Below are 20,668 nucleotides of genomic sequence, written 5' to 3' on the forward strand. Positions count from 1 at the left end.
CGCATCACTAGTTGCTGGCATTTTTCTAATTAAATCGTCATGCAACTTCCTAGCCTTTTCACATATGATCGCTTGAGAGATGCTATCTCCTGCTATCTGTTTTTCGTTTATCCATACCAATAACAGTCTCTCAACATCTTCTATCACTTGCGATCTCAGTTTCGAAAACATAGTTGCACCTTTGGCAAGAACAGCTTCCTTGATTGCCGTTTTCTTGTCCACAATAGTAGCGATGGTTGATTGGGGGTTTTGTGTACAGCCTGGCCAGCTCGGAGACATGCACTCCGCTTTCATACTTAGCAATGATCTCTTTCTTCATATCCATAGTAATTCTCACCCTTTTTGCTGTAGGGTTGGCACTAGAAGCTTTCTTGGGGCCCATGGTGACTTATTTTGCAGGTGCAATCACTAAAAAAGGCTGTGATAATATTAAATGTTCCCATTGTATGCTTGGAAGCGACCACGGTGGCTGGCTGGCTTGTAAACACTGGCCAGAAGTGGACGCGTCTCAGACGGAAGGAATAGTGTTGGTCGAGTTTTTTAGCGCTAATTGAGGTAAAATTTTTGCGATAAAATGTATTGCTTGTCAGATTTATCGTTAATCGATGCCATCGCTGGTCAAGGGTCCACTGTACATATAAAGATACAAAACATATTCCCCCAAACTGCCAATATCCCAAACCCCTCCTTTAGAGTGCAGGCATTGTACAGTGGTCCCTCAAATATTGTCCTTAATCCGTTCCTGGAAGTGGGACTATTATCGAAACAGACGATTTTCGAATAAATTTTCCCCATAAATAATGTAAATACAATTAATTCGTTCCTGACACCCAGAAGTATTAAAACAAAAAAAACTTTTTACATGAAATATAGATGTAGTGCATAAACATTACAATGGGACATGATGAATGAAACATTAACAGCATAACACTTACCTTTATTGGCGATTATTCTTAGTGTATGGAAGACTGGAGGAGGAGAGAGATTGAATTACTGTTTGGAAGGGGAATCCCCTTCTATCAACACCTCAGGTACCAAGTGCTTTTCTGGGGTTACTTCTCTGTTTCTTAATGCCACTAGGACCAGCTTGAGAGTCACTGGAGTCCTGTCTCGCAAAAAAACTGTCCAGAGAGCTCTGTTTCTGGCGTCTCTTTAAAACTTCTGTATAACTCTTGTGGCTTAGCGCTTCTTTTTTATTATAATAATTTAAAACTTCCCTAAAATGGGCCAAGACTGTCACTGTACAAGTTGCCGATATGGCTTGCAACATCCTTCTCTGGGTGATGTTTCTCCATAAATCTTTCCATCCTACCCCACATTTCAAAAATCTCCTTAGTTTCTGAAGAAGGCACCTTCTTCCATCTCTCTTCCTCCTCCTCTGCAGCAAGATTCTGAGCTGCGATCTGTTGCTCTTCCTGCTGAAGCTCTTGCAGCTCCTCAGTAGTTAGCTCTTCGTTGTGGTCCTCCACCAACTCTTCCACATCTTCCAAACTCACATCCAACCCCATGGATGAAAGTTCGCCACAATATAGTTCACAACTGACATAGGCTCATCAGGGGCTGCCTCAAACCTTTCAAAATCCCTCTTGTGGACACAATCTGGCCACAAGTTTCTTCAAGCAGAGTTCAAAGTCCTGGTAGTCACTCCCTCCCAAGCCTTACCTATAAGGCTCATGCAATGGAGAATACTGAAGTGTTCTTTCCAAAAATCTCTTAGGGTCAAGTGAGTGTCTGAGGTCACATTAAAGCACCTTTCAAACATTGCTTTGGTGTAGAGTTTTTTAAATTTTGAAATGACCTGCTGGTCCATGGGCTGGAAGAGAGGAATGGTATTCGGGGGCAAGAACTTTACTGTGATGAACCCAAACTCCTTCAGAACTAGGTCATCCAAGTTTGGAGGATGAGCAGGTGCATTGTCCATTACTAGGAGGCACTTGACATCCAATTTCTTTTCCAGGAGGTAATTCTTCACACTAGGGCCAAACACTTCATTGAACCACTCGACGAAAATTTCCCTCGTGACCCATGCCTTATTATTAGATCTCCAAAACACACACAATTTACTCTTCATAACATTGTTTTTCTTGAACATTCTGGGATTTTCAGAATGGTACACTAGTAACGGCTTCACTTTGAAATCCCCACTAGCATTAGCACAGAACATGAGTGTCAGCCTGTCTTTCATAGGCTTGTGTCCTGGCAGTGCCTTTTCTTCCTGAGTAATGTAGGTCCTCTTTGGAATTTTCTTCCAAAAGAGGCCTGTTTTGTCACAATTGAACACTTGTTCAGGTTTCAGTCCTTCAGCCTCTATGTACTCCTTGAATTCCTGCACATATTTTTCAGCTGCTTTTTGGTCTGAACTGGCAGCCTCACCATGCCTTATCACACTGTGTATGCCGGTACGCTTCTTAAATCTCTCAAATCAGCCTTTGCTGGCCTTAAATTCACTCAGATCACCACTAGTTGCAGGCAATTTCTTTACTAAATCGTCATGCAACTGCCTAGCCTTTTCACAAATAATCGACGTCATAAGACTATCTCCTGCTAATTGTTTCTCATTTATCCACACCAATAATAACTATTCAACATCTTCGAGTACTGGTGATCTCATTTTTGTCAACATATTTACCCCCTTTGCAACAACAGCTTCCTTGATTTCCTTTTTCTTGGCTATGATGGAAGATATGGTTGTACGGGATTTGTTATGCATCCTGGCCAGTTTGCCCCCACGTACGCCACTTTCATATTATTCAGTGATGTTTTTCTTAAATTCAATCGTATTTCTCACCTTCTTTACCAAAGGCTTGGCACTAGGAGCTTGCTTTGGAGCCATGGTAGCTTATTTAGCACTTGCAAGCACTAAAATGAATGGAATATTTCGTATGAACACGTGAGGGGACCGTCGCTCACTGGTAAACAATGGCACACTGGCTGGGAAGGGAGGCCGATGCGGCTCAGAGCCGTGAGTACGTGTCCAGGATGATAGACGATTAGCAAGTTAACGGACCATTTGCGAGCCAATGTTTAGACGAAATAATGCGACGATTTCCGAAATGGACGACTATCAGGCCGGACGATTATTGTGGGACTACTGTACTTCCCATTTCCAGGACTCAAGTCCGGTTACATAAAATAACTGGTTTCCCTGAATCCCTTTACTAAATATTACTCTGCTCACACTCCAACAGCTTGTCAGGTCCCAAATACCATTCGTCTCCATTCACTCCTATCTAACATGCTCACGCACGCTTGCTGGAAGTCCAAACCCCTCGCCCACAACACCTCCTTTTCTGGGACGACTCCTTCCCCTAAAGATTTATACGCTCTCCATGTCATTCTACTTTGATCCATTCTCTCTAAATGACCAAACCACCTCAACAAACCCTCCTCAGCCCTCTGACTAATACTCTTATTAACTCCACACCTTCTCCTAATTTCCACACTTCGAATTTTCTGCATAATATTTACACCACACATTGCCCTTAGACATCTCCACTGCCTCCAACTGCCTCCTCACTGCAGCATTTACAATCCAAGGTTCACACCTATATAAGAGTGATGGTACTACTATACTTTTATACATTCCCTTTTTTGCCTCCATAGATAACATTTTTTGTTTCCACATATACTTCATCACACCACTTGCCTTTTTTCCATCATCAATTCTATGATTAGCCTCATCCTTCATAAATCCAGCTGCTGACACTTCAACTCCCAAATATCTGAAAACATTCACTTCTTCAATACTCCTCCTCACCAATTTGATATCCAATTTTTCTTGATCTAAATCATTTGATACCCTCATCACCTTACTCTTATCTATGTTTACTTTCAACTTTCTACCTTTACACACTCTACCAAACTCGTCCACTAACCTTTGCAGTTTTTCTTTAGAATCTTCCATAAGCACAGTATCATCAGCAAAAAGTAACTGTGTCAATTCCCATTTTGTATTTGATTCCCCATAATTTAATCCCACCCCTCTCCCAAACACCCTAGCATTTACTTCTTTTACAACCCCATCTATAAATATATTAAACAACCATGATGATATTACACATCCCTGTCTAAGACCTACTTTTACTGGGAAGTAGTCTCCCTCTCTTCTACACACCCTAACCTGAGCCTCACTATCCTCATAAAAACTCTTTACATCATTTTGTAACTTACCACCTATTCCATATGCTTGCAACATCTGCCACATTGCTCCCCTATCCACTCTATCATATGCCTTTTCTAAATTCATAAATGCAATAAAAACTTCCCTAGCTTTATCTGAATACTGTTCACATATATGCTTCAATGTAAACACTTGATCTACATATCCCCTACCCACTCTAAAGCCTCCTTGCTCATCAGCATAACCCTGCTGTATACTTTTCCTGGTATACTCAGTAAACTTATTCCTCTATAATTATTACAAGGTAGGTAGTAGGTTGGTAGACAGCAGCCACCCAGGGAAGCACTACTGTCCTGCCAGATGACTGTAAAACAGAAACCTGTAACTGTTTTACATGATGGTAGGATTGCTGGTGTCTTTTTCTGTCTCATAAACACGCTAAATAACAGGGATATCTTGCTACTCCTACTTACACTTTGGTCACACTTCACAGACATGCACATGCATATATATATATACATACATCTAGGTTTTTCTCCTTTTTCTAAATAGCTCTTGTTCTCCTTTATTTCTTCTATTGTCCATGGGGAAGTGGAAAAGAATTTTTCCTCCGTAAGCCATGCGTGTCATATGAGGTGACTAAAATGCCGGGAGCAATGGGCTAGGAACCCCTTCTCCTGTAAACATTTACCAAAAAAGAGAAGAAGAAAAACTTCATAAAACTGGGATGCATGGATGCAGTGCGGATGACAAGAAACAGATGATTGCTGATGTCGTGAATGAAATGAAGTTGGATGTCCTGGCCCTAAGTGAAACAAAGCTGAAGGGGGTAGGGGAGTTTCAGTGGGGAGAAATAAATTGGATTAAATCTGGAGTATCTGAGAGAGTTAGAGCTAAGTAAGGAGTAGCAATAATGTTGAAGGATCAGTTATGGAAGGAGAAAAGAGAATATGAATGTGCAAATTCAAGGATTATGTAGATTAAAGTAAAGGTTGGATGTGAAAAGTGGGTCATAATAAGAGTGTATGCACCTGGAGAAGAGAGGAATGTAGAGGAGAGAGAGAGATTTTGGGAGATGTTAAATGAATGTATAGGAACCTTTGAACCAAGTGAGAGAGTAATTGTGGTAGGGGACCTGAATGCTAAAGTAGGAAGAACTTTTAGAGAGGGTGTGGTAGGTAAGTTTGGGGTGCCAGGTGTAAATGATAATGGGAGCCCTTTGATTGAACTTTGTATAGAAAGGGGTTTAGTTATAGGTAATACATATTTTAAGAAAAAGAGGATAAATAAGTACATATACAAGATAAGATGTAGGGCAAAATGACAGTAGTTTGTTGGATTATGTATTGGTAGATAAAAGACTGTTGAGTAGACTTCAGGATGTACATGTTTATAGAGGGGCCACAGATATATCAGATCACTTTTTAGTTGTAGCTACACTGAGAGTAAAAGGTAGATGGGATACAAGGAGAATAGAAGCATCAGGGAAGAGAGAGGTGAAGGTTCATAAACTAAAAGAGGAGGCAGTTAGGGTAAGATATAAACAGCTGTTGGAGGATAGATGGGCTAATGAGAGCATAGGAAATGGGGTCGAAGAGGTATGGGGTAGGTTTAGAAATGTAGTGTTAGTGTTCAGCAGAAGATTGTGGTTACAGGAAAGTGGGTACAGGAGGGAAGAGGAGCGATTGGTTGATTGATGATGTAAAGAGAGTAGTAAGGGAGAAAAAGTTAGCATATGAGAAGTTTTTACAAAGTAGAAGTGATGCAAGAAGGGAAGAGTATATGGAGAAAAAGAGAGAGGTTAAGAGAGTGGTGAAGCAATGTAAAAAGTCAGCAAATGAGAGAGTGGGTGAGATGTTATCAACAAATTTTGTTGAAAATAAGAAAAAGTTTTGGAGTGAGATTAACGAGTTAAGGAAGCCTAGAGAACAAATGGATTTGTCAGTTAAAAATAGGAGAGGAGAGTTAGAGGTATTGGGAAGATGGAGGGAATATTTTGAGGAACTGTTAAATGTTGATGAAGATAGGGAAGCTGTGATTTCGTATATAGGGCAAGGAGGAATAACGTCTTGTAGGAGTGAGGAAGAGCCAGTCGTGAGTGTGGGGGAAGTTCGTGAGGCAGTAGGTAAAATGAAAGGGGGTAATGCAGCTGGGATTGATGGGATAAAGATAGAAATGTTAAAAGCAGGTGGGGATATAGTTTTGGAGTGGTTGGTGCAATTATTTAATAAATGTATGGAAGAGGGTAAGGTACCTAGGGATTGGCAGAGAGCATGCATAGTTCCTTTGTATAAAGGCAAAGGGGACAAAAGAGAGTGCAAAAATTATAGGGGGATAAGGCTGTTGAGTTCTAGGTAGTAGGTTGGTAGACAGCAACCACCCAGGGAGGTACTACTGTCCTGCCAAGTGAGTGTAAAATGGAAGCCTGTAATTGTTTTACATGATGGTAGGATTGCTGGTGTCTTTTTTTTTTTTCTGTCTCATACACATACAAGATTTCAGGTACGTCTTGCTACTTCTACTTACACTTAGGTCGCACTACACATACATGTACAAGCATATATACACACACCCCTTTGGGTTTTCTTCTATTTTCTTTCTAGTTCTTGTTCTTGTTTATTTCCTCTTACCTCCATGGGGAAGTGGAACAGAATTCTTCCTCCGTAAGCCATGCGTGTTGTAAGAGGCGACTAAAATGCCGGGAGCAAGGGGCTAGTAACCCTTTCTCCTGTATATATTACTAAATGTAAAAGGAGAAACTTTTGTTTTTCCTTTTGGGCCACCCCGCCTCGGTGGGATACGGCTGGTGTGTTGAAAGAAAGAAGTCTGTTGAGTATACCTGGTAAAGTGTATGGTAGAGTTATTATTGAAAGAATTAAGAGTAAGACGGAGAATAGGATAGCAGATGAACAAGGACGCTTTAGGAAAGGTAGGGGTGTATGGACCAGGTGTTTACAGTGAAACATATAAGTGAACAGTATTTAGATTAGGCTAAAGAGGTTTTTGTGGCATTTATGGATTTGGAAAAGGTGTATGACAGGGTGGATAAGGGGGCAATGTGGCAGATGTTGCAGGTGTATGGTATTGGAGGTAGGTTACTGAAAGCAGTGAAGAGTTTTTACGAGGATAGTGAGGCTCAAGTTAGAGTATGTAGGTAAGAGGGAGATTATTTCCCAGTAAAACTAGGCCTTAGACAGGGATGTGTGATGTCACCGTGGTTGTTTAATATATTTATAGATGGGGTTGTAAGATAATTAAATGTGAGGGTCTTGGCAAGAGGCATGGAGTTAAAAGATAAAGACTCACACATAAAGTGGGAGTTGTCACAGTTGCTCTTTGCTGATGAGACTGTGCTCTTGGGAGATTCTGAAGAGAAGTTGCAGAGGTTGGTGGATGAATTTGGTAGGGTATGTAAAAGAAGAAAATTAAAAGTGAATACAGGAAAGAGTAAGGTTATGAGTATAACAAAAAGATTAGGTGATGAAAAATTGGATATCAGATTGGAGGGAGAGAGTATGGAGGAGGTGAATGTATTCAGATATTTGGGAGTGGACGTGTCAGCGGATGGGTCTATGAAAGATGAGGTGAATCATAGAATTGATGAGGGGAAAAGGGTGAGCGGTGCACTTAGGAGACTGTGGAGACAAAGAACTTTGTCCTTGGAGGCAAAGAGGGGAATGTATGAGAGTATAGTTTTACCAACGCTCTTATATGGGTGTGAAGCATGGGTGATGAATGTTGCAGCGAGGAGAAGGCTGGAGGCAGTGGAGATGTCATGTCTGAGGGCAGTGTGTGGTGTAAATATAATGCATTGAATTCGTAGTTTGGAAGTTAGGAGCAGGTGTGGGATTACCAGAACAGTTATCCAGGGGGCTGAGGAAGGGTTGTTGAGGTGGTTTGGACATGTAGAGAGAATGGAGCGAAACAGAATGACTTAAAGAGTGTATCCGTCTGTAGTGGAACGAAGGCGGGGTAGGGGTTGGCCTAGGAAAGGTTGGAGGGAGGGGGTAAAGGAGGTTTTGTGTGCGAGGGGCTTGGACTTCCAGCAGGCATGCGTGAGTGTGTTTGATAGGAGTGAATGGAGACAAATGGTTTTTAATACTTGACGTGCTGTTGGAGTGTGAGCAAAGTAACATTTATGAAGGGGTTCAGGGAAACCGGCAGGCCGGACTTGAGTCCTGGAGAAGGGAAGTACAGTGCCTGCACTCTGAAGGAGGGGTGTTAATGTTGCAGTTTAAAAACTGTAGTGTAAAACACCCTTTTGGCAAGACAGTGATGGAGTGAATGATGGTGAAAGTTTTTCTTTTTCGGGCCACCCTGCCTTGGTGAGAATCGGCTGGTGTGTTAATAATAAAAAAAATTTTTTACTAACTCTTTTGTCCCCCTTCCCTTTATATAAAGGGATTATACAGGCTCTTCACCAATCCCTAGGTACTTTTCCCTCTTTCATACATTTCCTTTCCTTTCAACACACCAGCCATATCCCACCGAGGCAGTGTGGCCCAAAAGGAAAAACGAAAGTTTCTCCTTTTACATATAGTAATATATACAGGAGAAGGGATTACTAGCCCCTTGCTCCCGGCATTTTAGTTGCCTCTTACAACACACATGGCTTATGGAGGAAGAATTCTGTTCCACTTCCCCATGGAGGTAAGAGGAAATAAACAAGAACAAGAACTAGAAAGAAAATAGAAGAAAACCCAGAGGGGTGTGTGTATATATATGCTTGTACATGTATGTGCAGTGTGACCTAAGTGCAAAGTTAACCCTTTGACTGTCGCAACCCCCAATCCTGAGGTGTCTGAAGTTAGCGACCTCGGCACTGTTTACAAATCGGCGATTTCGCCCACTTTGAGCCCTCTTTTTGGCTAATTTCATTGTTCCAGTCGCCCAACCTCATAGCTATTTCTTTAGAACTCCATTTTTTCTATCGATTGAGTACAAGAAACTGCCCATTTACCGATTTCAACTACCTAATAATGTGGTCAGAAATTTGCAATTTGGCCAATTTCACGAAAACTAAAAAATATGACAATTTCAAAATATGGTCCAGAATGAACAATGCAGACATTCCTGGCTCTAAAATAACATGTTCTTTGTTCATCAGTCATGTCTCCAGGCTCCTCTGATATTACTCTTGCTTTCTATTTTGAATTTTTATTCAAACAAAAAATAGAAGACTTAATATTATGCAGACTACTGCAATACTGTAATAATTGTATAAATAACATCATCCCATTCATGACTGCATATTAGAATGGCTAGTTGGACATTTATTGGACAATGGCATCATTTGTTTACTTTTGAACATTGGCAAAAATCAAACATTTCCCCCTACTTTGAGCTCCATTTCTAGGTTCTTTTTATAGAAAAAATCAATCAAAATCACCTCTATTTCTATAATATATTTTCCATTCTATCAAATGAGACCAAGAAAACGAGAATACAACCATAAATACTATACGAAAATAGACCACAAAGTCGGCATTTTAATTAAAAAAAACGATTGGAGTTTTTTTTTTCTCATTATGCACTGCGTGCTCCAGGATTTTTTTTATATGGTGCACACTGACCACACAGACCCATTCTCTCACATGTGGGCCTACCAGCTTTCTCCTGCTTGATTTGAAGCCGCTAGAATTTATGAGTATATATATGTCAAACACGGTACCTCATAAGACGTATATATACGGCCGCGACAGTCAAAGGGTTAAACAAAAATACCAACCACTCCAACACTACATCCCCCCCTGCTTTCAACATTTCTGCCATGATTCTGTCAGTTCCAGCTGCTTTACCCCCTTTCATTCTACATATTGCCTCACGCACCTCGCCCATACTCACATCCTGCTCTTCTTCACTCCTGAAAGATGGTATACCTCCCTGCCCAGTGCATGAAATTACTGCCTCCCTTTCTTCGTCGACATTTAAAAGTTCCTCAAAATATTCTCGCCATCTATCCACTACCTCCATCTCCCCATCTACTAACTCCCCTACTCTATTTTTAACTGACAAATCCATTTGTTCCCTAAGCTTTCTTAACTTGTTTAACTCGCTCCAAAAATTTTTCTTATTTTCATTAAAATTTCTTGACAGTGCCTCTCCCACTCTATCATCTGCTCTCCTTTTGCACTCTCTCACCACTCTCTTCACCTTTCTTTTACTCTCCATATACTCTACTCTTCTTATAACACTTCTGCTTTGTAAAAAGCTCTCATAAGCTACCCTTTTCTCCTTTATCACACCCTTTACTTCATCATTCCACCAATCACTCTTCTTTCTTCCTGCACCCACCTTCCTATAACCACAAACTTCTGCCCCACATTCTAATACTGCATTTTTAAAACTATTCCAACCCTCTTCAACCCACCCCCCCACTACTCATACTTGCACTAGCCCATCTTTCTGCCAATAGTTGCTTATATCTCACCCGAACTTCCTCCTCCCTTCGTTTACACTTTCACCTCCCTCTTACTTGTTATTGCCATTTTCCTCATTTTCCATCTGCCTCTTATTCTAACTGTAGCTACAACTAAATAATGATCAGATATATCAGTTGCCCCTCTATAAACATGTACATCCTGGAGCCTACCCATCAACCTTTTATCCACCGATACATAATCTAACAAACTACTTTCATTACGTACTACATCATAACTTGTATATTTATTTATCCTCTTCTTCATAAAATATGCATTACTTATTACCAAACCTCTTTCTACACATAGCTCAATTAAATGCTCTCAATTTTTATTTACCCTTGGCACCCCAAATTTACCTGCTACTCCCTCCACAACATTTTTACCCACTTTAGCATTGAAATCCCCAACCACAAGTACTCTCACACTTGGTTCAAAACTCCCCACGCATTCACTCAACATTTCCCAAAATCTCCCCCTCTCCTCTACACTTCTCTCTTCTCCAGGTGTATATATGCTTACTATAACCCACTTTTCACATCCAACCTTTATTTTACTCCACATAATCCTTGAATTAATACATTTATAGTCCCTCTTTTCCTGCTATAGCTTATCATTCAACATTATTGCTACTCCTTCTTTAGCTCTAACTCTATTTGAAACCCCTGACCTAATCCCATTTATTCCTGTCCACTGAAACTCTCCCAACCCCTTCAGCTTTGTTTCACTTGAAGCTGGGACATCCAGCTTCTTCTCATTCATAACATCCACAATCATCTCTTTCTTATCATTTGCACATCCATGCACATTCATACATCCCACTTTGACAATTTTCTTCTTCTTATTCTTTTTAGTAATTATTACAGGAAAAGGGGTTACTAGCCCATTGTTCCCGGCATTTTAGTTGACTTTTACAACACGCATGGCTTACGGAGGAAAGATTCTTATTCCACTTTCCCATGGAACAGTGTTTATATGAAGAAAGGGAAGTTTTCATTGAATTTATGGATTTAGAAAATGCATATGATAGGGTCCTAGGTATTAGATTGGTAGACAGCAACCACCCAGGGATGTATTACTGTTCCGCCAAGTGAGAGTAAAACGGAAGCCTGTACACCTACCATCCGACTTACGACCTGCTCGACTTACGACCACTCGACTTACGACCGTGTTTTTTATGCCAAATTTCTGGGAAATAAACAACTATTTGTGTTGTACACAGTGTTTATCCTAAACCTTGCAGTATAAAATACAGTACTAACAGCATAAAAAGTAAAGTAAAACATGAAATACCAAAATAAAACAATAAAATAAAGTCATTACAAAAATGTTTTGTTGATATTCAGTAGTAAAGTTCGACTTATGACCATTTCGACTTACGACCGATTTCTCGGAACCGAACTCGGTCGTAAGTCGGATGGTAGGTGTACTTGTTTTACATGATGGTAGGAGTGCTGGTGTCTTTTCTGTCTGATAAACATGCAAGATTTCAAGTACGTCTTGCTACCTCTACTTACACTTAAGTCACACTGCACATAAATGTAGAGGCATATATATATATATATATATATATATATATATATATATATATATATATATATATATATATATTATATATATTATATATATTATATATATTATATATATTATATATATATATATATATATATATATATATATATATACATACATACATATATATATATATATATATATATATTTTTTTTTTTTTCAACAAGTTGGCCGTCTCCCACCGAGGCAGGGTGACCCAAAAAAGAAAGAAAATCCCCAAAAAGAAAATACTTTCATCATCATTCAACACTTTCACCACACTCGCACATTATCACTGTTTTTGCAGAGGTGCTCAGAATACAACAGTCTAGAAGCATACACATATAAAGATACACAACATATCCCTCCAAACTGCCAATATCCCAAACCCCTCCTTTAAAGTGCAGGCATTGTACTTCCCATTTCCAGGACTCAAGTCCGACTATATGAAAATAACCGGTTTCCCTGAATCCCTTCACTAAATATTACCCTGCTCACACTCCAACAGATCGTCAGGTCCCAAGTACCATTCGTCTCCATTCACTCCTATCTAACACGCTCACGCACGCTTGCTGGAAGTCCAAGCCCCTTACCCACAAAACCTCCTTTACCCCCTCTCTCCAACCCTTTCGAGGACGACCCCTACCCCGCCTTCCTTCCCCTATAGATTTATATGCTTTCCATGTCATTCTACTTTGATCCATTCTCTCTAAATGACCAAACCACTTCAACAACCCCTCTTCTGCCCTCTGACTAATACTTTTATTAACTCCACACCTTCTCCTAATTTCCACACTCCGAATTTTCTGCATAATATTTACACCACACATTGCCCTTAAACAGGACATCTCCACTGCCTCCAACCGTCTCCTCGCTGCTGCATTTACCACCCAAGCTTCACACCCATATAAGAGTGTTGGTACTAGTATACTTTCATACATTCCCTTCTTTGCCTCCATAGATAACGTTTTTTGACTCCACATATACCTCAACGCACCACTCACCTTTTTCCCTCATCAATTCTATGATTAACCTCATCCTTCATAAATCCATCCGCCGACACGTCAACTCCCAAGTATCTGAAAACATTCACTTCTTCCATACTCCTCCTCCCCAATTTGATATCCAATTTTTCTTTATCTAAATCATTTGACACCCTCATCACCTTACTCTTTTCTATGTTCACTTTCAACTTTCTACCTTTACACACATTCCCAAACTCATCCACTAACCTTTGCAATTTTTCTTTAGAATCTCCCATAAGCACAGTATCATCAGCAAAAAGTAACTGTGTCAATTCCCATTTTGAATTTGATTCCCCAAAATTTTGAATATATATAAAGGATATATAAAGGATATATAAAATGTACATGTTTATAGAGGGGCAACTGATATATCGGATCATTATTTAGTTGTAGCTACAGTTAGAGTAAGAGGTAGATGGGAAAAGAGGAAGGTGGCAACAACAAGTAAGAGGGAGGTGAAAGTGTATAAACTAAGGGAGGAGGAAGTTAGGGCGAGATATAAGCGACTATTGGCAGAAAGGTGGGCTAGTGCAAAGATGAGTAGTGGGGGGGTTGAAGAGGGTTGGAATAGTTTTAAAAATGCAGTATTAGAATGTGGGGCAGAAGTTTGTGGTTATAGGAGGGTGGGGGCAGGAGGAAAGAGGAGTGATTGGTGGAATGATGAAGTAAAGGGTGTGATAAAAGAGAAAAAGGTAGCTTACGAGAGGTTTTTACAAAGCAGAAGTGTTATAAGAAGAGCAGAGTATATGGAGAGTAAAAGAAAGGTGAAGAGAGTGGTGAGAGAGTGCAAAAGGAGAGCAGATGAAAGAGTGGGAGAGGCACTGTCAAGAAATTTTAATGAAAATAAGAAAAAATTTTGGAGTGAGTTAAACAAGTTAAGAAAGCCTAGGGAAAGTATGGATTTGTCAGTTAAAAACAGAGTAGGGGAGTTAGTAGATGGGGAGAGGGAGGTATTAGGTAGATGGCGAGAATATTTTGAGGAACTTTTAAATGTTAAGGAAGAAAGGGAGGCGGTAATTTCATGCACTGGCCAGGGAGGTATACCATCTTTTAGGAGTGAAGAAGAGCAGACTGTAAGTGTGGTGGAGGTACGTGAGGCATTACGTAGAATGAAAGGGGGTAAAGCAGCTGGAACTGATGGGATCATGACAGAAATGTTAAAAGCAGGGGGGGATATAGTGTTGGAGTGGTTGGTACTTTTGTTTAATAAATGTATGAAAGAGGGGAAGGTACCTAGGGATTGGCGGAGAGCATGTATAGTCCCTTTATATAAAGGGAAAGGGGACAAAAGAGATTGTAAAAATTATAGAGGAATAAGTTTACTGAGTATACCAGGAAAAGTATACGGTAGGGTTATAATTGAAAGAATTAGAGGTAAGACAGAATGTAGAATTGCGGACGAACAAGGAGGTTTCAGAGTGGGTAGGGGATGTGTAGATCAAGTGTTTACATTGAAGCATATATGTGAACAGTATTTAGATAAAGGTAGGGAAGTTTTTATTGCATTTATGGATTTAGAAAAGGCATATGATAGAGTGGATAGAGGAGCAATGTGGCAGATGTTGCAAGTATATGGAATAGGTGGTAAGTTACTAAATGCTGTAAAGAGCTTTTATGAGGATAGTGAGGCTCAGGTTAGGGTGTGTAGAAAAGAGGGAGAATACTTCCCGGTAAAAGTAGGTCTTAGACAGGGATGTGTAATGTCACCATGGTTGTTTAATATATTTATAGATGGGGTTGTAAAAGAAGTAAATGCTAGGGTGTTCGGGAGAGGGGTGGGATTAAATTATGGGGAATCAAATTCAAAATGGGAATTGACACAGTTACTTTTTGCTGATGATACTGTGCTTATGGGAGATTCTAAAGAAAAATTGCAAAGGTTAGTGGATGAGTTTGAGAATGTGTGTAAAGGTAGAAAGTTGAAAGTGAACATAGAAAAGAGTAAGGTGATGAGGGTATCAAATGATTTAGATAAAGAAAAATTGGATATCAAATTGGGGAGGAGGAGTATGGAAGAAGTGAATGTTTTCAGATACTTGGGAGTTGACGTGTCGGCGGATGGATTTATGAAGGATGAGGTTAATCATAGAATTGATGAGGGAAAAAAGGTGAGTGGTGCGTTGAGGTATATGTGGAGTCAAAAAACGTTATCTATGGAGGCAAAGAAGGGAATGTATGAAAGTATAGTAGTACCAACACTCTTATATGGATGTGAAGCTTGGGTGGTAAATGCAGCAGCGAGGAGACGGTTGGAGGCAGTGGAGATGTCCTGTCTAAGGGCAATGTGTGGTGTAAATATTATGCAGAAAATTCGGAGTGTGGAAATTAGGAGAAGGTGGGGTAAAGGAGGTTTTGTGGGTAAGGGGCTTGGACTTCCAGCAAGCGTGCGTGAGCGTGTTAGATAGGAGTGAATGGAGACGAATGGTACTTGGGACCTGACGATCTGTTGGAGTGTGAGCAGGGTAATATTTAGTGAAGGGATTCAGGGAAACCGGTTATTTTCATATAGTCGGACTTGAGTCCTGGAAATGGGAAGTACAATGCCTGCACTTTAAAGGAGGGGTTTGGGATATTGGCAGTTTGGAGGGATATGTTGTGTATCTTTATATGTTTATGCTTCTAGACTGTTGTATTCTGAGCACCTCTGCAAAAACAGTGATAATGTGCGAGTGTGGTGAAAGTGTTGAATGATGATGAAAGTATTTTCTTTTTGGGGATTTTCTTTCTTTTTTGGGTCACCCTGCCTCGGTGGGAGACGACCGACTTGTTGAAAAAAAAAAAAAAAAAAATATATAATATATATAATTTTGAATATATATATATATATATATACACACACACACACCCCTCTGGGTTTTCTTCTATTTTCTTACTAGCTCTCGTTCTTGTTTATTTCCTCTTATCTCCATGGGGAAGTGGAGCAGAATTTGTTCCTCCGTAAGCCATGCGTGTTGTAAGAGGCGACTAAAATGCCGTGAGCAAGGGGCTAGTAACCCCTTCTCCTGTATAAATTACTAAATTTAAAAAGAGAAACTTTTGTTTTTCTTTTTGGGCCACCCTGCCTCGGTGGGATACAGCCGGGTTGTTGAAAGATGATGATGATATGATAGGGTGGATAGGGGAGTAGTGTGGCATATGTTGCAAGTGTATAGAATAGGTAGTAAGTTACTATATGCCATGAAGAGTTTTTATGAGGATAGTGAGGCTCAGATTAGGGTGTGTAGGAGAGAGAGAGATTACTTCCCAGTAAAAGTAGGCCTTAGACAGGGATGTGTAATGTCACTATGGTTGTTTAACATATTTATAGATGGAGTTGTAAAAGAAATAAATGCTTGGGTGTTGGGGAGAGGGGTGGGATTAAATGATGGGGAATCAAATACAAAATGGGAGTTGACGCAGTTACTTTTTGCTGATGATGCTGTGCTTTTGGGAGATTCTAAAGAAGAGTTACAAAGGTTAGTGGACGAGTTTTGGAGGGTGTGTTAAGGAAGAAAGTTGAAAGTGAACATAGATAAGAGTAAAGTGATGAGGGTATCACACGATTTAGATCTCATTGGAGGGAGGGAGTATGAAAGGAGTGAATGTGTTCAGATATTTGGGAGTTGACTTGTCAAACCATACCATGGGTGGAGTTTGAACCTGCAGTCAGAGTGTCTCAGAACTCCAGACCGTCACGTTAGTCACTGGGCCAGCTAGCTGGCCCAGTGACTTCTTATTACGGCCTTTTTTTTTTTTTTTTTTTTTTTTTAACAAGTCGGCCGTCTCCCACCGAGGCAGGATGACCCAAAAAAGAAAGAAAATCCCCAAAAAGAAAATACTTTCATCATCATTCAACACTTTCACCACACTCACACATTATCATTGTTTTTGCAGAGGTGCTCAGAATACAACAGTTTAGAAGCATATACATATAAAGATACACAACATATCCCTCCAAACTGCCTTATGATTTCTTATTAGGGCCTTAAATTTGCAGACAGGGGTCCTTTAGTTTGTTCTTGCAATGAATTCCAGATCTTCAGGCCTTTTATGTGCATAGCATTTTTGCATAGGGAGAGATGAACACGGGGAATATCGAAGAGTGATCTGTGTCTCGTATTATGATTGTGTGTTCTGTTATAGTTATCAAGGAGGAGTTTGAGAGGAGGGTTTACATTAGAGTATAATGTTCTGTGTATGTAGTAGGCACAATAATAACTGTGGATGTTTTGTATATTTAGCAAGTTAAGACTTTTGAAAAGAGGTGGAATGTATTGTCGATGTAGGAGTTAGTAATCAATTGCACTGCAGCTTTTTGCTGGGTTATTAAAGGCTTAAGGTGATTTGCTGTGGTTGAGCCCCATGCACAAATACCATAGGTGAGGTAAAGGTAAATGAGAGAGTGGTACAAAACTAGAAGAGCTGATTGGTGTACATAGTACCGTATATTTGAAAGGATGCCTACTGTTTTGGAGTCTTTCTTGGAAATTTGCTGTATGTGTGTCTGAAATTTGAGACTGTGGTCAAAGTGGAGACCTAGAAATTTGCCCTCTGCCTGTCTCGAGATAGGTGAACCATTTATCAATATGTTTAGCTGTACATTTGAAGCTCTGTTTTCAAAATGCATGAAGTAGGTTTTGTCTATATTGAGAGTAAGTTTGTTGGTAATCATCCAAGTAGATATTTTTAGTAGTTCAGCATTTACCATGTCTGTTAATATGGTTGGGTTTGGGTGAGAAAAGACATAAGTTGTGTCGTCTGCAAATAAAATGGGTTTAAGGAGATTAGATGCATTTGGTAGGTCATTGATGTAAATGAGAAAGAGAAGTGGGCCAAAAACACTTCCCTGTGGGACTCCAACAAGAACAGGTTGTGTAGTGGAGCTGGCTCCATTTGTGCATACATACTGGGTTCTATTGTTAAGATGAGATTTTAGGTAATCGAAAGTGTGTCCTCTGACCCCGTAAGGTTTGAGTTTTTGGTGCAAAAGGTCATGGTCAACTGTATCAAAAGCTTTTCATAAGTCTGTGAAAAGTCCCAGGGGAAATTAATTTTTCTTGAGTGCATTAGTTCAAGCTTGAACTAATGTACTTAGTACATTAGTTCAAGCATATGTATAATAGCATCATTAGTACTTTTTTCGGTCTGAGCTCAAACTGACAAGGTTTGAGCATGTTGTGGGATATGAAGTAGGAGTAGACTTGTTTGTGTATTAATTTTTCGAAGATTTTAGATAGTAGGGGCAGGTTTGATATAGGCCTATAATTATTCAGTTCAGTTGGATCACCTCCTTTGAGGATCGGGGTGACTCTTGTTGTCTTGAGTATGAATGGGAAGGTGGAAGATTCAGTGGATTTATTAACCCTTTGACTGTTTCCGACGTATAAATACGTCTTACGAGCCAGTGTTTCTGACGTATTTATATGCACAAATTCTAGCGGCTTCAAATCAAGCGCCAAAGGCCTGGTAGGCCTACACGAGAGAGAAGTGGTCTCTGTGGTCGGTGTGCACCCTGTGAAAAAAATATGGGACCCAGCGGTGCATTGTGGGAATGCCATGTTGTTAGTCCATTTTCACCATGCCTCTCGGTAAGAAGTTCCTCACTCCTCGGCAGATTGGAGGTCTTTTGCTCCCAAGTGATAGCTCTAACAGCGATGAAAATGTCAGTGACAGTGAATTCCAGGGTTTTGAAGTGAGTGTTACCAGAAAAAGTGCCCAGGATAACGTAATTAGTGATGAAAACCCAGATGATCCACAACCTTCCACCTCTGGTGCTGGGCCGGCTTGTTCACGTTCACGTTCGCCTGTACCAGGACGAAAGAGGAAACTATTTGGTCGTGTACAACACCCAGATGTTAGCAGTGATAGTGATAGTTATTTCAAGGTCATTGAAAGCAGTTCTAGTGACAGTGAGAGTGAATATTCCCCAGTGAAGCGGCAGTATGTACGACGTAGCATGCGGTCTGGTAGTGTTTCATATGTTGTTCCAAGGGGAAGGAGAAACTCTGGGAGCACATCCCGTGGCCCTACACCACGACCTGATAGTGAAGATGACGATATTGTAACGATGGGTATGAATGATGTGAGTGAGGGAGCAGGCAGTGGTGGTGATAGTGAGGGTGGCACGGCCCATGTGGCACCATCAGCGGGCCACGCTACTACCCACGCTGCTGACTCTGCACAACAACCAGCCTCACCCTACCCCACACTCCCACAACCTGCACCACCACAACCTGCACAACCACAACCTGCACAATCACAACCACGGTACAATATCCAGACCCCACCAGCAGACCGCATCTGGGATTGGCAGGACGGTGACGAGTTTGTTCCCAGTCCCCATGACTTTGATGAAACACAAAGTGGAATAAAGCCATCTTGTCCACTTGGGAACAATGCCAGTGAACTGGACTGCTTTGAGTTATTCTTTGGTGAACCCCTGATGGACATCATTGTCAGGGAAACAAACACATACTGTGATTACACCATGGCAAATACAATTCTCTCACCAAAATCACGGCTACACAAGTGGAAGGAGACAACTGTGGCAGAGATGTACCTGTTTTTTGCCACAATAATGCTTATGCCACATGTGTATAAGCACACTGTCACCACATACTGGGCAACAGAACGCCTGATTTCAACTCAAGGTTTTAGTGACATTATAGGTGTCAATCGTTTCCTGATACTGTTACGTATGTTACACTTTTCAGACAAAACCAGGCCTGACAGAAGCGACAGGTTATACAAGATCAGAAATGTGTTTATGTACCTGAAACAAAAGTGCTGCATGTATTTTTATCCCTTCAGGAAGCTTGTTATTGATGAGTCCTTGATATTATTCAAAGGAAGACTCTCATTCAAGCAATATATACCAAGCAAGAGGAAACGCTTTGGTATAAAGCTATTTGTACTGTGTGATTGCAGAAGTGGTCTAGTTTTGGATATCATTGTGTACACTGGCAGTAATACTTTGAGAGATACCATGAAGTTATTGGGTATCTCTGGTGATGTGGTTCTAACAATGATGGAACCATATCTTAGTAAGGGGCATATGTTATTTACTGATAACTGGTAGTGGAAGGAAGGCGGGGTAGGGGTCGGCCTAGGAAGGGTTGGAGGGAGGGGGTAAAGGAGGTTTTGTGTGCGAGGGGCTTGGACTTCCAGCAGGCATGCGTGAGCGTGTTTGATAGGAGTGAATGGAGACAAATGGTTTTTAATACTTGACGTGCTGTTGGAGTGTGAGCAAAGTAACATTTATGAAGGGATTCAGGGAAACCGGCAGGCCGGACTTGAGTCCTGGAGATGGGAAGTACAGTGCCTGCACTCTGAAGGAGGGGTGTTAATGTTGCAGTTTAAAAACTGTAGTGTAAAGCACCCTTCTGGCAAGACAGTGATGGAGTGAATGATGGTGAAAGTCTTTCTTTTTCGGGCCACCCTGCCTTGGTGGGAATCGGCCGGTGTGATAATAAAAATAAAATAACTGGTACACAAGCCCCTTACTCAGTGATTTCTTGCGAGTGAACTTGACAGATGTGTGTGGCACAGTGCGTGGTAATCGTAAACATATGCCA

At 40.6% G+C, this 20,668-nt stretch overlaps 1 protein-coding gene across 10 annotated transcripts in view; it reads left to right on the plus strand.

The window, feature by feature from the left end:
- The window catches only part of LOC128688508 (utrophin), a gene marked incomplete at its 5' end in the record, with an annotated part of 1,206,544 nt that overhangs the window by 197,461 nt on the left and 988,415 nt on the right, over positions 1-20,668 (plus strand).

Source organism: Cherax quadricarinatus, chromosome 13, assembly GCF_038502225.1.
Source record: "Cherax quadricarinatus isolate ZL_2023a chromosome 13, ASM3850222v1, whole genome shotgun sequence".
NCBI lineage: Eukaryota > Metazoa > Arthropoda > Malacostraca > Decapoda > Parastacidae > Cherax > Cherax quadricarinatus.